Here is a 14,798-nt window from a genome sequence, read left to right as displayed (position 1 = left end):
GTGATGCATAGATGAAGTGAGGCTGTGTGTTGTTATTTTCTGTGACCTACTTACTGTAATGAAAATGTTGCTTTTACTGTAGTGTTTTTATGACTTACTAATGCATTAATAATGTTGAGGAACTTTTACAGTGCCTGAATGAAGCAGAATTGAAAGAAAATCCATGTAAAAAACAAAAACAGTGTATATTTGAGGAGAAGTAAACAACGCTTTGGCCCATCTAGGGCTCAAATTTGTTTATTTCTCCCCAAATATAATATTTTTGTTTTTTACATGGATTTTCCTTCAAATTAATATTGTTGCTTTTAAGTTTAGAGTAGCATAACTCCCCAAATGGGAAGACTTTTCCAGAGTCCAGGAACGTAACCCCCAATATTACCATTGTTTCTTTTGGGAAAATTATGTTAAAAAAACGCGTTTTAACTAACGCGACCTCTCCAGGAACCTAACCCTCGTGTTATTTGAGAGGTTACTGTTCTGTATACTGTATGATACTGTTCAGCACTGTAATGAATACAGTACTATTCCTGAATATGAAAAATAAAGAAATTGGTGAACATATATAAATGTAATGGTACGGTAGGCCTACAAGTTTACATGCACTTACCTAAACCTATAGTAGGTTCCATATTTACATATGTACAATGGAAGGGGTTTATTGGAGTCTGCTACTGCTGGGAGAAGTCCCCAGCAGTAGAGGGCCCTGCAACAGGCTCTAAGGACCCTTCTCCCTGTTGCTGCGGCAGTAGAGCTTGAGGTTCAGAGACTGCTGTTGGTGATAGAGAGGAGGGAGCAGCAGAGGATGTAGCTTTCTTGGCAGCCTTTTTAAAGAGGTCAAATAAGGTTGCCTGCTTCACAGATGCTGCCATTTTAGTCTGGAAGTCCCTGAACATGATGTGATACTGCACCACTTCACCACTGTTAAAATGAGATGAGCCCTCAACAAACCATAACAAGTTTTCATAGGCCTCTGCTGCTTCCTTCCAGGTGACCTTATCCTGCTCATCTTCCTCCATTTCATCATCACTTTCAATTTCCTGGGCCTCCGTGGCCTCAGGATTTGTCACACTCATAATTAGTTCTCAATGGTCAGCTGTTGAACAACTGGTGTATCAGTGTCTTGCTCCACCCACTCAGCGATGTCATCATCGGTCAATGAGCTTAGGGTATGGGACTGTGGGGCACCTCAAACAGTTTGCACAATATTTTTGTAGTCACTTAACCTCTTGTCCCCAAAGCCAACAAACTCCTATGTGCCAACCTGTTCCTCCTGGAACATTGCACCTGGCCACAGCTTTCTCCATCATCTTTGCAAAGTTCCCTGCTCCACATCTTGCCAGGCTAGGGCAGCCATGAAAATTGCATCTTTGATGGTGAACGGCTTTTGGAATTCATGCACTGGAAGCGCGGAATTCAACAGCTGTCTAGCAAAAGCAGCACAGTAAGAAGTCTTGATTTTCTGGATGACTCTCTGGTCCATTGGCTGAATTAATGATGTCACATTTGGGGTCAGACTCACAACAAAAATGTTCCCATTCACAAATTCACTGACAGAAGGATGAGCCCTGCAGTTGTCCAGTAGGAGGATGACCTTAGAGTCAGTAGGCAAACCCTCTTTCACCAAATTAGCTTTCACTGATGTAACAAAGTGGTGGTGGAACCAGTACAAAAAAGCTGCTGCAGTCATCCAGGCATTTCCTTGTGCATCATAACAAACTGGTAAATCCTGGACATTTTTCTGTGCTCTCGGGTGCTTATATTTCCCCACAATAAAAAGTTTCAGCTTGTGTGTTCCTGAGGCATTTGAACACACTAACATCATTAAACATTCCTTGTTTCGTTTAAATTCTTTGGCTGCCTTTTCTCCTGCCCCTGCTAGAGTCCTTTTAGGGATGCTCTCATAAAAAAAGGCCTGTCTCATCCGCATTATATATCTGGCAAGGCTGAAGACCATGGTCTTTTATGAGGTTACAGAACGTCTCACTGTACTTCTCGGTGGCATCAGCATCAATTCACACTCATATCCAACTGCCTTATGCCATGCCGAGCCTTGAAATTTCTCAGCCACCCATCAGAGAAAACACATTGCCATCTTACAAGAAAGAAAACTACACAGAGCACAGAAAACACCGTCATTTCATAACTTCACTACCATTCGACAAGACCGGGCCGACGGCGGTGGCAGTGGACTCATCACCCTGGTACACAAATCCATCAACTTTGCAGATACCAGTGCACACACAAAGTCACTTCTCCCCCCACATGACACTGCAACGGAAATACAATCAATTAAAATACACGCTGGTAACAAATCACACATGACAATCGCTAACACATACATTCCCCCTCAATCGTCCCCCACAGTACCACACAATTACTCTCCACAGATACACCACATCACTAATATACCCAACATCATCCTGGGTGGTGATTTCAACGCCAAGTTGTCGGCCTGGCATGTCAACAACCCTGACACAGACAGAGGGCTGGTACTACAATCCCAGACAGATCATCTTTTCATACTAAACAGTCTAGAACAACATACCCATATCCCACACCAAGCCCTCTTCCTCCCATCATCTCCAGACATCACCTTCTGCTCCCCAAACCTCGCTTCCAATACATCATGGAGAGTGGTCAAAACCCTAGGTTCTGATCTCCTCCCAATCATCATCACTACCAAAACCAGAATCACCCCAGCTGGCCACAAACACACATACGCTAATTATAAGAGAGCCAACTGGGAGGCCTTTGTAACTGAAACAGAACAACATTTCGAAACACTAAACAGTACACCCATCACAAACATCAACACCGCTGTACACACTTTCAATACAATCATACAAAACGCAGACAAAAGACACATCCCTAGAGGCAACAGAAAGAGACACAACCCCATCTTCACACCAGAAATTCAAGGCCTCATCAGACAATGGGACACACTGCGACACTCCCCAACACCCCATACACAAGACACCATACAACAAATACAAGAACTCAACACTCAAATAAACAGTAAAATATCAGAACAGCAAACACTAAACTGGAAAAATTACCTCCAAACACTTGACCACAAAACAAACATCAGCAAATTCTACAAAACACTAATCAGCATCACACTTTCCAACAGCAACACCACACAATCACACGCTGCCATCACAACAACAGACACCATACCCTCAAACAAACAACAAGCAAACACTCTCATCAATCACTTTTCACAAGTCAGCCATCTAACCCCCCATCCGGAAGACCGACGCATCATCAGACGTAAGAGACAGTTCCCCACAGACCCAGACTATGCACCTTTCACTTACAACCAGACGAAGCACATCATTAACAACCTCAAGCACTCATCTGCCTGTGGACCAGACAACATAAGCAACATTCACCTTAAACACCAAGGACCACAAGGCATACAAGCACTCACCAACATATCAAACTACAGTTACTCACACAACATAATACCCAACATCTGGAAGCATGGCAGTATCATCACTATCCCAAGACCCCTCGTTACCCTTCTCACATCGCCCCATCACACTCCTCTGCACCCCTTCTAAAGTCACTGAACGACTGATACTACAACAAGTCACACCTCACATTCCCCTAGCCAAGTCACAACATGGCTTTAGGCCACTACACTCCACAAACACCGTTCTTACAGACCTTACACAGAGAGTTTTCACTGGCATGAATTCAGCTAGGCCACCACACAGAACACTCCTAGTCACACTAGACATTAGCAAAGCTTTTGATGCCATCCCCCACGACAACCTCACAAATAAAATACTCAACACAAACATGCACAATAACACAAAAAGATGGCTGGCAAACTACTTAGCAGGCAGATGTGCACACGTAACATTTGCCGGTCAGTCTTCTAACATCAGAAACTTCACAAACGTCGTCCCCCAAGGATCTGTTTTGTCCCCTACACTCTTTAATCTATACATGCACGACATACCCACACCCCACACACCACAGATACACATAGCTTCCAATGCAGATGATATAACACTTACATGTACACACCAAAACTCAAACACAGCTGCACACATCATTCAACCTTACCTCAACACACTACACGAATGGTTCACCACAAACAGGCTCAAAATAGCCCCAGCCAAATCTACAGTGACTCTTCTCACAAACTGGACAGCAGAACACAGTCACATCCCACACCTCACCATAAACAACACACACACACACACACACACACACACACACACACACACACACACACACACACACACACACACAAAATCCTTGGTGTAACATACAATACATCAATGTCATTCAAACAACATATCACAAACATTAAAAACAAAATAATACCAAGACTCAATGCTTTGAGGTCACTTGCCCATACAACATTCGGATACAACAAAGAAACCACCACCACAGTATACAAAATACATACGTTCAGTGATGAATTATGCAAGCCCTGCCTGGGCTTTTAACCTCACCAAAACACACTACAACACTCTACAGACCATACAGAACAAGGCCCTAAAAATAATCACAGGCTGCACAGCTACTACACCCACAGACCACCTACATCAAGAAACCAAAGTCCTCAAGGTCAAGGATCACCTAGACATGAGAGGCACCCAGTTTCTTGCTGCAGCCTCCACAAACCCACAACATCCACTACAGTACATGGCAGCACATCCAACCATACCAAGGAACATCAAAACAACACCCAGCACACGATACCATACACAAATACTGTCATCTTTCCCCCCTTGCCCACCTCAGACCAGCTTCCAGGAGCATATCCACACTCAGATCACTCGCTGCTTCATTCAGTCACTTAAAGACAACACACAGCTGCATGCACGGCCTCCTGACATCCACCCTTCTAAATCCTATCTTCCTCGTGAGGACAGGGTCCACCTGGCCAGGCTGAGATGTGGGCACCATCCAGCCCTCTTAAGCTACCAGAAGAGGCTGGATGACTCTGTTGCTGATGCCTGTCCACGATGCAACACAGCACCCCATACTATTAAGCATGTTATGGAAGACTGCATTGCACACAATCACCTACGCCAACAACACAACATACACTCTTTGAGAGCTGTGTGGGAAAGCCCGGTCTCAGCCATGGCCTTCCTAAGGGACTCGGGGCTGTTCGGCCAGACTGCCTAGGGAACAACTACTACTACTACTACTACACATGGTTCTGTTATCTTCGTCTCAGCATAGAACATTTTGGCTTTTTCTAAGATGAGAAGCCCCCAAACAGGCTTCCCTTCCGAATGCTGTGCCACAAACCACCTATGCAGCACTTCATCCAGCTCACTTAACTTTGCTTTTTTTATTGCTTTCCTCTGGGTCATACCGGAGGCCTGAGAAACAAATATGAATAGATCTTTCTTTTGTTTCTTAATATCGTAGATGTTTACACTGTTCACAACACAAGGCTGGTCTACTTGGATGTTACAAAGCTCCAATATGATGTTACAGTGCTTACTCACACTTGGATAGTAATCTCGGATATATTTTGGTACAAAGTTCACAAAACACACAGACGAATTGAGAGAAGTCGGCTGCAGCACGGCAACAACCCGGAAGAATGGCGAAACAGATTCTCTTTCCCTTTCTAGACTCACTACACGATTGTCCTCTCTTTATGCTATGGGAGAAAGAGCTAGCCTCTGAGCTTCATGGCAGTGGTAGACTTGTTCCGTCACTTCCACTATCTCACTCACTAAGGTGGGTAAAGGGAGGTAGCTAGCTGGCAAGCCTCATGGAAAATTCCAAGACTGACGAAAAAAACGGAATATCCGCCAAACAATCAGAGATTTTCGTAAATGGGACTATTTCTCAAAACTGCCGAAATGTCGGATTTGCTGGGGAATTGCATGCCGAAGCATTGGACTTTTAGTGTATCTTATACTTCTGGGCATATGTGAAGATGTTCTGCTTTCTGGGTCGCTGGGGCTGATCACGCGGCTTGACTAAGAATCAGTGCTTTCCATCGACGTTCAAGCCAAAAAAAAAAAAAAAATCTCGCTGCATAGCATAGGTAGAACTCGATTGAGATACAAGAAAGAACAGAGTATACAGGTATGTGTTCAGGACAGGTACCCATATGTAAGCCAGCCAATCATGGGTGAGTCTGGTGGGTGACATCATCATCAGTAACATTCATATTGTGTCGCCAAGCCAGCTGACATTTCCTGCTTAAGCTCGAGATTTTCCCCATGTTGGTTATGACCTGTAACATTATGCTGACCGTGTAAGTAGAAAACTGTCACTTATCCATGGGTTACTCAAGGATTGACTGTATTTGTATATACTGTACAGTAAAACCCCAACTTTCACACCTAACTGGTTCCATGAGAAGTACTGTGAACTATGAAATGGTTGGGGCATTGATCCTATGAGAAATAGGCTAATTGGTTCCAAGTCCCATGCCAACTCCTCCTAAAACCCATTTATGCAATGTAAAATTTACAGATCACACTTGAAAAGAAACCTGTATAAAGTACATAATAGGCAAGGAGACTCACTTGGAAGGCTGGAGTGAGCTGCTTAATGGAAGGGATGGGTTGTAATTTCCGAGGCAGGTGGTGAAGCTACTGCACCCCGTCACCTGTGGCACCTCCACCCTCCTCTGCCTCTGCTGCCTCCACCTCTCCACTTAACACATCCATCCTGCGCTGCATCTCTTTTGTGGCAGTGACGATGAACAAATGATGATTGCTTTCCGTGCACACTGTTTACTTTTTCTCGCTGCAAACGGAAGGGTTTTCAAGTGAAACCCAGTGTTTGGGAATATTTGCGGGCCACCACTAACCGTGAAACTGTGAACGAAAATTTTGCTAAACTTGTAGCTTTACTGTATGCAGTAATTCCTCATTTATCCGGACGTAATAGAGCCAAAGGCATGTCCGGGTATTGGCAATATCTGGATAATGAACACTGTATTCCCTTACCACACCCAGACCCTACCTATACCCACCTCCAACCTATTTGTACAGTACCTGTGCTTAGTTTGGTCATTCAGGCATATGTAGACATCAAAACACACATTGGAATATCCATAGTAATGTTAAACATTAAGAAAACCATGCAGAAAAACCACTGAAAACCAAAAAAGACCCTACCTTTATACCACTGTATGTACAGTACCCCTCCTGATCTTGGGACTGTTTTCAGGTCAGTCTGCCACATTAGACATCAAAACACACATAGGAATATCCAAAGTAATGCTAAACACCAAGAAAACCATGAAAAAAAAAAAAAAAAAAAAAAAACGCCCTACCTATACACGACTGTATGAACAGTACAGATTAGGACGTCGGGCTATAGGTAGATAGATAGAGATTAACAGTACCCCTCCTTATTTGGCACTGTTTTCAGGTCAGTGTGCCATAATAAGACATCAAACACACATGATTATCCATATTAATGCTAAACATCATGAAAACAATGCATAAACAACAAATATCCACAAAAAAACTGATGATGGTTTGGAAATCTGTTGTCTGTGATGCGTGATTGCCAAATATTCCTCCGTAAAATGTGTTTTCGTTTTCGTTTTCGTTTTTAAAGGCTCCAACATGCTTGCATGTGTCATCCTTGGTCACCTAATGGCGGCTCTCCACGCTGCACGATCCATTGCAGCCTCCCTGTTCAGTCCCTTAACCCTAAGGTCACACTTAATGACCTCGTCCCATGTCTTTCTCGGTCTGCCCCTCATAACCCCACCCCCAATATTAACACTTCTCACCTTCCTCACCCAATTATCATCCCCCATCCTCTCCACATGTCCAAACCACCTCAATCTACCTCTCCTCATCACAACACCAATACACGGGAAAGAAGTTGTATGCGGCCTTCATGGATTTGGGGAAAGCATATGACAGGGTGGATAGACAAGGATTGTGGAAATTATTAAGAATATATGGAGTAGATGGGAAGTTGTTGAATGCTGTAAAGAGTATGTGTGAGGGTGCTAAAGCTGCAGTGCATGTGGATAGTGAACTGAGTGAGTTTTTCTATATGAAGATTGGGTTGAAACAGGGATGTGTCATGTCTCCATGGTTGTTCAGTCTATGTATGGATGGGGTTATAAAAGAGATGCAAGGTAGGTCAGTGGATGTTGGAGTGGCCCTAATGAGAGAGAGCAGTGTTTGGAAACTCCCTGTAGTGTTGTTTGCAGATGATACTGTGTTGTTAAGTGAAGACGAAGGGGAGCTGCAAGGCTTGGTGGATGAGTTTGGGAGAGTGTGTAAGAAATGGAATTTAAAGGTGAATGTAGGGAAGAGTAAAGTTATGGTCTTCGAGAGAGATGAAGTTAGTGAATGAACAGTGAGGTTGGATGATGAGGAACTGGAAAATGTGAGTACGTTTAAGTACTTGGGTAGTGTGATGAGTAAGGATGGAAGTTTGGAGGGTGAAGTGCTTGAAAGGGTACAACAAGGAAGAAAGGTTGCTGGTTCCTTGAAGGCAGTGATAAGAAACACGGAAGTGAGCATGGAAATGAAAAAGTTATTACATGACAGTATTGTGATACCAACTCTGACGTATGGAAGTGAAGTTTGGACGTTGTTGGAGGGACACAAGTCAAGAGTAGCAGTGGAAATGAGTTATTTGAGAGGAGCCTGTGGAGTCACATGGAGAGACAGACTGGCAAATGAGGATGTGAAGGAGCATTGTGGTGTGGAGGTGGATGTGATAGGAAGCATTAGGAGAAACACACTGAGGTGGTTTGGCCATGTGGAGAGGATGGAGAGTTAGAGACTGACGAGGAGAGTGTATGTGAGCGAGGTGGAGGGGGAGAGAGGGAGAGGAATGCCAAGGATGAGATGGAGGTATGGAATGGAGAGGTATATGAGAGAGGGGTGTGTGAATTGGCAGCAGGGCAGTGAAATGGCGGAGGACAGGGTGACGTGGAGGTGATTTGTTTGTGGCCACCTTGTATAAGGGATATAGGCGTCTGGCAATAGATAAATAGATAGAAATTGGTTATATTGGTATAAATAGTATACCATCATCTACGCTAGTGTTTATACTGTAAGATAAGCTAATAAAAATGCATAAAACTGACGAATAAAAGTACAAAATTCAAGCAGGAATAAAGTGTGCAAGAGTAAAACTTACCTTCACATAACTTCCCATCATCCTAACTCAAAATTTTGCCAGCATCTCCCAAGAGTTAAGCATATGTCTAGAGGCAGAATTTCATGAGCTTTCTCGTGGTCACCACAGATCTTCCATACAACCAGTAGTGGTCAAATAAATTGCAAAAACTTTGAAAACTCACGAGTCAGTGCTATCACCACGGAAGAGGGTAAAGACTAAGGGACTGAGGGGGGGAGCTGGGAGGTTATGGAGGAGGGAAGAGAGGGAGGGGAGAGGCAAGACTATGGGCAGGATTCTCCCCCTTCAGTCAATAGATGGACGGGCACTTTTGCCATACATTTACTCGTGGCTTGTGGTCTGTTAGACGCTAAGTGGCCATGGGGAAACACAACTCATCTTGACTGGGGGACTTTTGACCTTTGATAGAGAGGCGGACGGCTGCTGTCACCGAACATGTACTCATGCCTTGTGGTCTATGTTCAATGGAGGTGGTGGTTGGGAAATACTTAGCTTCCGTGGCTGCGCAGTACTAGACATTCGGTGGGGAATGCGCATGGATGTTTTGACACTGCTTGCGGGTTACAGTCCTATTACTCGGGTGCTGGAGGTTTGTTAGGAATAATAGGACAATTACGCCATTTTGACCATTCAGCACAGGGTCAGACGGACATTTTAGCTCTGGTTGTGGGTCACAGACTACTTCCTGCTCACAGCTCGAGCACAACGGCCACGATACTGAATGTTTGGACATGTCAGCTGGCTGGCCGAAGTTTTTGGGCACTTTTATGTCTGGATAACGGTAAGTAAATTCGGATAATGGTTTAATAGAGCCAAGGCCCAGTTTCTAGATACTGAACACGTTCGGATAATGAACGTCTGGATAATTGAGGGATCACTGTATATACACTCAGTCCTTGAGTAACACATTTTTGTTTTAATGTACTCAGCATTTAAGCAACGTTGGGTCTGGTTAGTTCTTGGATGGGTGACCGCCTGGGAACACCAGATGCTGTTGGCACCCCTATGTGTCAAGTGGGGTTGGTGAAGGATTAGTGCCCCTCCCTGTAAAACAATTAACTCTAAGCCCTTGGCCACCCCGTTTGAGATACATGGCGTCTGGCAATGAATGAATGAATAATGAGACAGCTCATATCAATACGTGGAAAAACTTGAACTCAAGCAGAGAGTCAACTGGCATGGCGACAAAATTTGAAAGTCACACGCGGTAACATCACCCTCCAGACTCACCATAATTGGCTGGCTTACATCTGGGTATCATTCCTGGGCACATTCAAGGTTGTATGGTTATACGAAAATTTATGGGTTTTGCATTTAGGGGACGAAATGGAACGAAAATGTACGCTAATCGGGAAAAAAAAACTTTCGTCCATGTGTTCTCTTAAGTTAGTGTTCAGTTCCATGTTCTTTTAATTTCATCAACATTTTGGACCAACTGAGCATACGGTTATCAGTCCTTTCTCGCATCTCACCTAATTCTACCTTACACTTATGATGGGTTTTGCAGCTTTAAGGGACTAAGTGGAACAACAGTGTTTACTAATTAGAAAAAAAAATTACTCTTTCATCCATGTGTTCTTATAAGTTAGCGTTCAGTTCAACATTCTTCGTTCAGTTTCGTGCTTCCCAACACATATCCAACTGACTGAGCATATGGTTATCAATTCATTCTCGCACCTCACCTAGTCCTACCCCACGCTCATAATGGCATTTGCAGTTTTAGGGGATGAAATGGAACAAAATTGTTTGCTAATTAGAAAAATAATTAGTTTCATCTATGTGTTCTCGTAAGTTAGCATTCCATCCATCCATCCATTGCCAGACGCCATGTATCCCAAACAGGGTGGTCAAGGGCTTAGAGTTAATTGTTTTACAGGGAGGGGCACTAATCCTCCACCAACCCCACTTGACACGTAGGGATGCCAACAGCATCTGGTGTTCCCAGGCGGTCACCCATCCAAGTACTAACCAGACCCAACGTTGCTTAACATTCACTTCCACATTTTTCGTTTGATTTTGCGCGTCCCAACACATTTCGGACCGACAGAGCATATGGCTATCAGTTCTTTGTCTCGTCTCATTGACTTTACCCCACAATCATATAGGTTTTGCAGTTTTAGGGGACAAAATGGGATGAAAATGTTTGCTAATTAGAAAAAAATTACTTTCATCCATGTGTTCTTGTAAGTTAGCTTTCAATTCCACATTCGTCGTTCCTTTTCTTCCAGATAGTCTGTTATATTTTTCTGATTATTTCTGGGTGGTACATGCAAAATTTGTTTCCCCTTTGCTTTTAGCTATGTATCACCATATTAACTTGTTTGACTCATCAGGGTGATGGCGAAAGGGCCTGCGTCAACATGCATGTTTAACTAAACTGAACCTAACCCAGCTTAACTGTACCTAATAATAATAATCTAGCCCAACCTAACCTAGCATCCAATTGGGAAGTTGGGAAATAAAAACTACCTTTGCGTACATCAAGGCAGACATTCGTAGGTATGGCTTAAGGAACGTGATGATAAAAACTTTGGGAAATTTTTCAGCAGGAAAAGGTAATTTACCACCCTGAAAGTAGTCAGAAAAATACAGAAGTCAGAAAAATTCAGAAAACAAACTGGAAGAATATGAATTGGATTGGTCAGGTCCTTCTGCTGCATCAAGGAAAGTGTTCATTTACCAGAATGGCAAAAAAGCATGACATGAATGAAAACACCATCAGAACAATTTGGAGGGACTGAGAGAACATAAAGATTGTGTATGGGAACCCTGGTGATGCGAACCTGGCAACAGTGAAAATTCATGTGTTGTCCTGAAGCTGATTGAGAAGCTCACAGGGCATTATTTGGAGTGTTAGAGAAAGAACAGCCCGCCAACTTATGGAACACTTGGATGAAAGTAAATTTTTTCTGGTTAGCAAACATTTTTGTTTCATTTCATCCCCCCAAACTGTCAGGCCAATAAATTTTTGTTGAAGCATACTGCCTAATGTCTCTCCCAAGGTCCACATGATGCAAGAGTAGGCGAGACTTTGACAACAACACTGGGGATGGGGGATGGGGTGAGGGTGCTGGGGAGCTATATCAACAACACAAGGATACTCAGCCCAAGTTTTGTTTTTGTTAATGCTAGGTACCACTGTTGTTCTTAATTACATTAGTTATATATCTTTCAGTGTTTTACCTGATGTTGGGTACAAGTGGTGGTAATTTACATGCAGTAAGGTGGTAAGAAGGGGTAAAAGTGAGAGTTTCGGGAAGGTGCCAGAATACATTGTACCATTATACATGCAGACACATCAAGTGGTGTGGATTTGAGTACCACAGTCCTTGTCCAGTCCCTATTGCCCACGGTACTTGAGGATTGAGTGCACGAGTAAATATACGCAGGCATACCCCGAGATCCAGCGCATCACTAACCGATGATTCACTAGACCAAACAAAAGAAATGGAGCTCCTGTTTCATCAGCCTTCGGGACCAATTCCTGACCATCCCCCTTTGCTGAACTTTTTAAGTGTTTCAGTAACACAGAGAGTAGGCCAGCATGCTCTCCAGCATAAGTTTCTCTGACTGTCAGAACCAAACTACATGCACATTACACACTACACTACCATAGCACGTTCGCCGCGTTTGGCAACCCTGCACTCTCGCCCTCCCAGCGTCAACTTCACTTCGCTCCCCTGCCAGTGTCCGTTGGACTTTCGGAGGGAGAGTGGGTATGGTTCACTCTTAGAGGGTGATGCATTGGTTAGAGCAGTAAAAGTCGTGGTACATATGTATACCGAATCGCCGACCACTAATATATTTTTCTCCCCTCGCGTATTGGTGCATCGATGTACCGAGGTTGCCTCGGTGCATCTGGGTACCAAAACGCGACCTATTGATGATATCTTGTTGCTCTGCGAATTGGTGCATCGATGTACCATTTCATTACTTTAGAAAAATGTGTATTTTCTAATGTATATACCTGTTAGTACCTATAAAATATGTCTTATTATTTCAATAAGCTGCACATCTCTCTCTCTCTCTCTCTCTCTCTCCAAGGAGAGTATCAACCTTCTGTGTTGGGTGTGATGGACAACCCCACCTTTGTACTTCATGTTTCAATGAAAAGCATGCAGCTTCATACTAATAGGTTATATAATACAGGGCAAAAATTAGATATTTGGATATTCAGTTTTGCAAATTACGAGTCATATAGTGTAATAGTTAATTATTTTTGTATGTTTTATATAACCTTCATTTATCATAAGATTTAAAATTTTTAGATTTTTTTTAAATTTAGCAGTATTTTCCTTTACAGTTACTTACTGTTACATTATGTAATTCATTTACTTTGTTTATAAATTGTTACCAGGCTTCTTGTGCATCTTGGAACTATGTTTTATTTTATGAAGTATTATCTCAGTTTTTTTTAAACGGAGTGTTGATTTTTTGCTTTTTATACAAGAAATGCATTCATAAGTGTTATATTTGATACCTGCCTTTCTATGATATTGATTATAATGCATTTGAGCTAACTGTATTGTGTGAAAACTGATTTTGTATAAAAAATTATGAACGAAAAACAAATAAATTTTTAGCTGATTATTAATCAATAACTTACCTATTTATAAGTATTTTTGTATTAAATAATACCATTGCAGCACATTTGTAGCTTTAATAAATGCAAATGGAAATAAATATTGATTATATACTCACGTTTTCAAAAGTTTTTGAAAAGGGACATTCGGGTCAAGGATGTACCAATACGCTGAGGGGGAAACTTCTGCTCGGTACATCAATGGCCCGATAAGTGGTCAACGTGTTAAAAAAAAAAAAAAAAAAAAAAAAAAAAAAAAAAAAAAAAAAAAATTGCATCTAATAACCAAGCCTCAGCTTCCCAGGACATGGGGAGGGGGACCATAAATGCCCCCACTTTCCACCCCTCTCCTGGTGATGACACAACGAGCTGCCTGGAACTGCTGTGTGACTCACTTCTTCATCATTTCTGCAGCATTCTCATCCTTTCCTCTAACTTTCTCTCTTGTGAGCACCACCTGTCCTCCTCTAAACCTTGCCTTCTTTTCTTAACTGACTCAGTTGTCTGAGGCAACTGATAGCATACCCTTTTCTGTATCCTACTTTCTCTATACTCATTTCAAAGCCAAAGGTGGCTGTTGTGTATATGTACACAACGACTTATCTTGCTCTCGTGTTCCTGAACATGACTCTTCTGAATTCTCTACTCTCTGGCTTCGGCTTTCCTGTCATTCTCTGACTAAATATATCTGTGCTGTTTACTTATCCCCTAATTCAACTGATCATGAAAAATTCTTTGTCTATCTTACTTTTGCGATGGAACACATCCTATCCTTTTCTCCTTTCTCTGAAATCTCCATTTTAGGAGAGTTCAGTGTTCACCACCACCTTTGGCTCTCCTCTCCTCTCACTGATCCACCTAGTGAACAAGCCTACATCTTTTCTATCCTTAATGACCAAGAGCAACTTGTACAGCACCCTACCCATATCCCTGACCACCTTGGAGAGAGTTCCTACATACTTGACCTCTTCCTTACAACTGTTCCTTCTGCTTACACTGTTAATCTTTCCTCTCTGTTGGGCTCCTCTGAACACAACCGTTTTTACCTTAATCTGTCCTGTCACTCCAGTATGGCCTATGGACCCTCCAAAGAAACGTCGGT

General features: G+C 42.7%; 1 protein-coding gene across 1 annotated transcript in view; it reads left to right on the top strand.

Annotated features, from left to right (window-relative positions):
- Window positions 1-14,798, top strand: part of LOC145400251 (zinc finger matrin-type protein 1-like) — a 288,463-nt gene that overhangs the window by 138,281 nt on the left and 135,384 nt on the right. The window lies entirely within an intron of this gene.

Source organism: Coenobita brevimanus, chromosome 51 (assembly GCF_032717465.1).
Source record: "Coenobita brevimanus isolate Jiangsu-jjx chromosome 51, ASM3271746v2, whole genome shotgun sequence".
In the NCBI taxonomy this organism is placed as follows: domain Eukaryota; kingdom Metazoa; phylum Arthropoda; class Malacostraca; order Decapoda; family Coenobitidae; genus Coenobita; species Coenobita brevimanus.
Note: the sequence above shows the minus strand (reverse complement) of the source record. Positions and strands in the feature narration are given on the sequence as shown.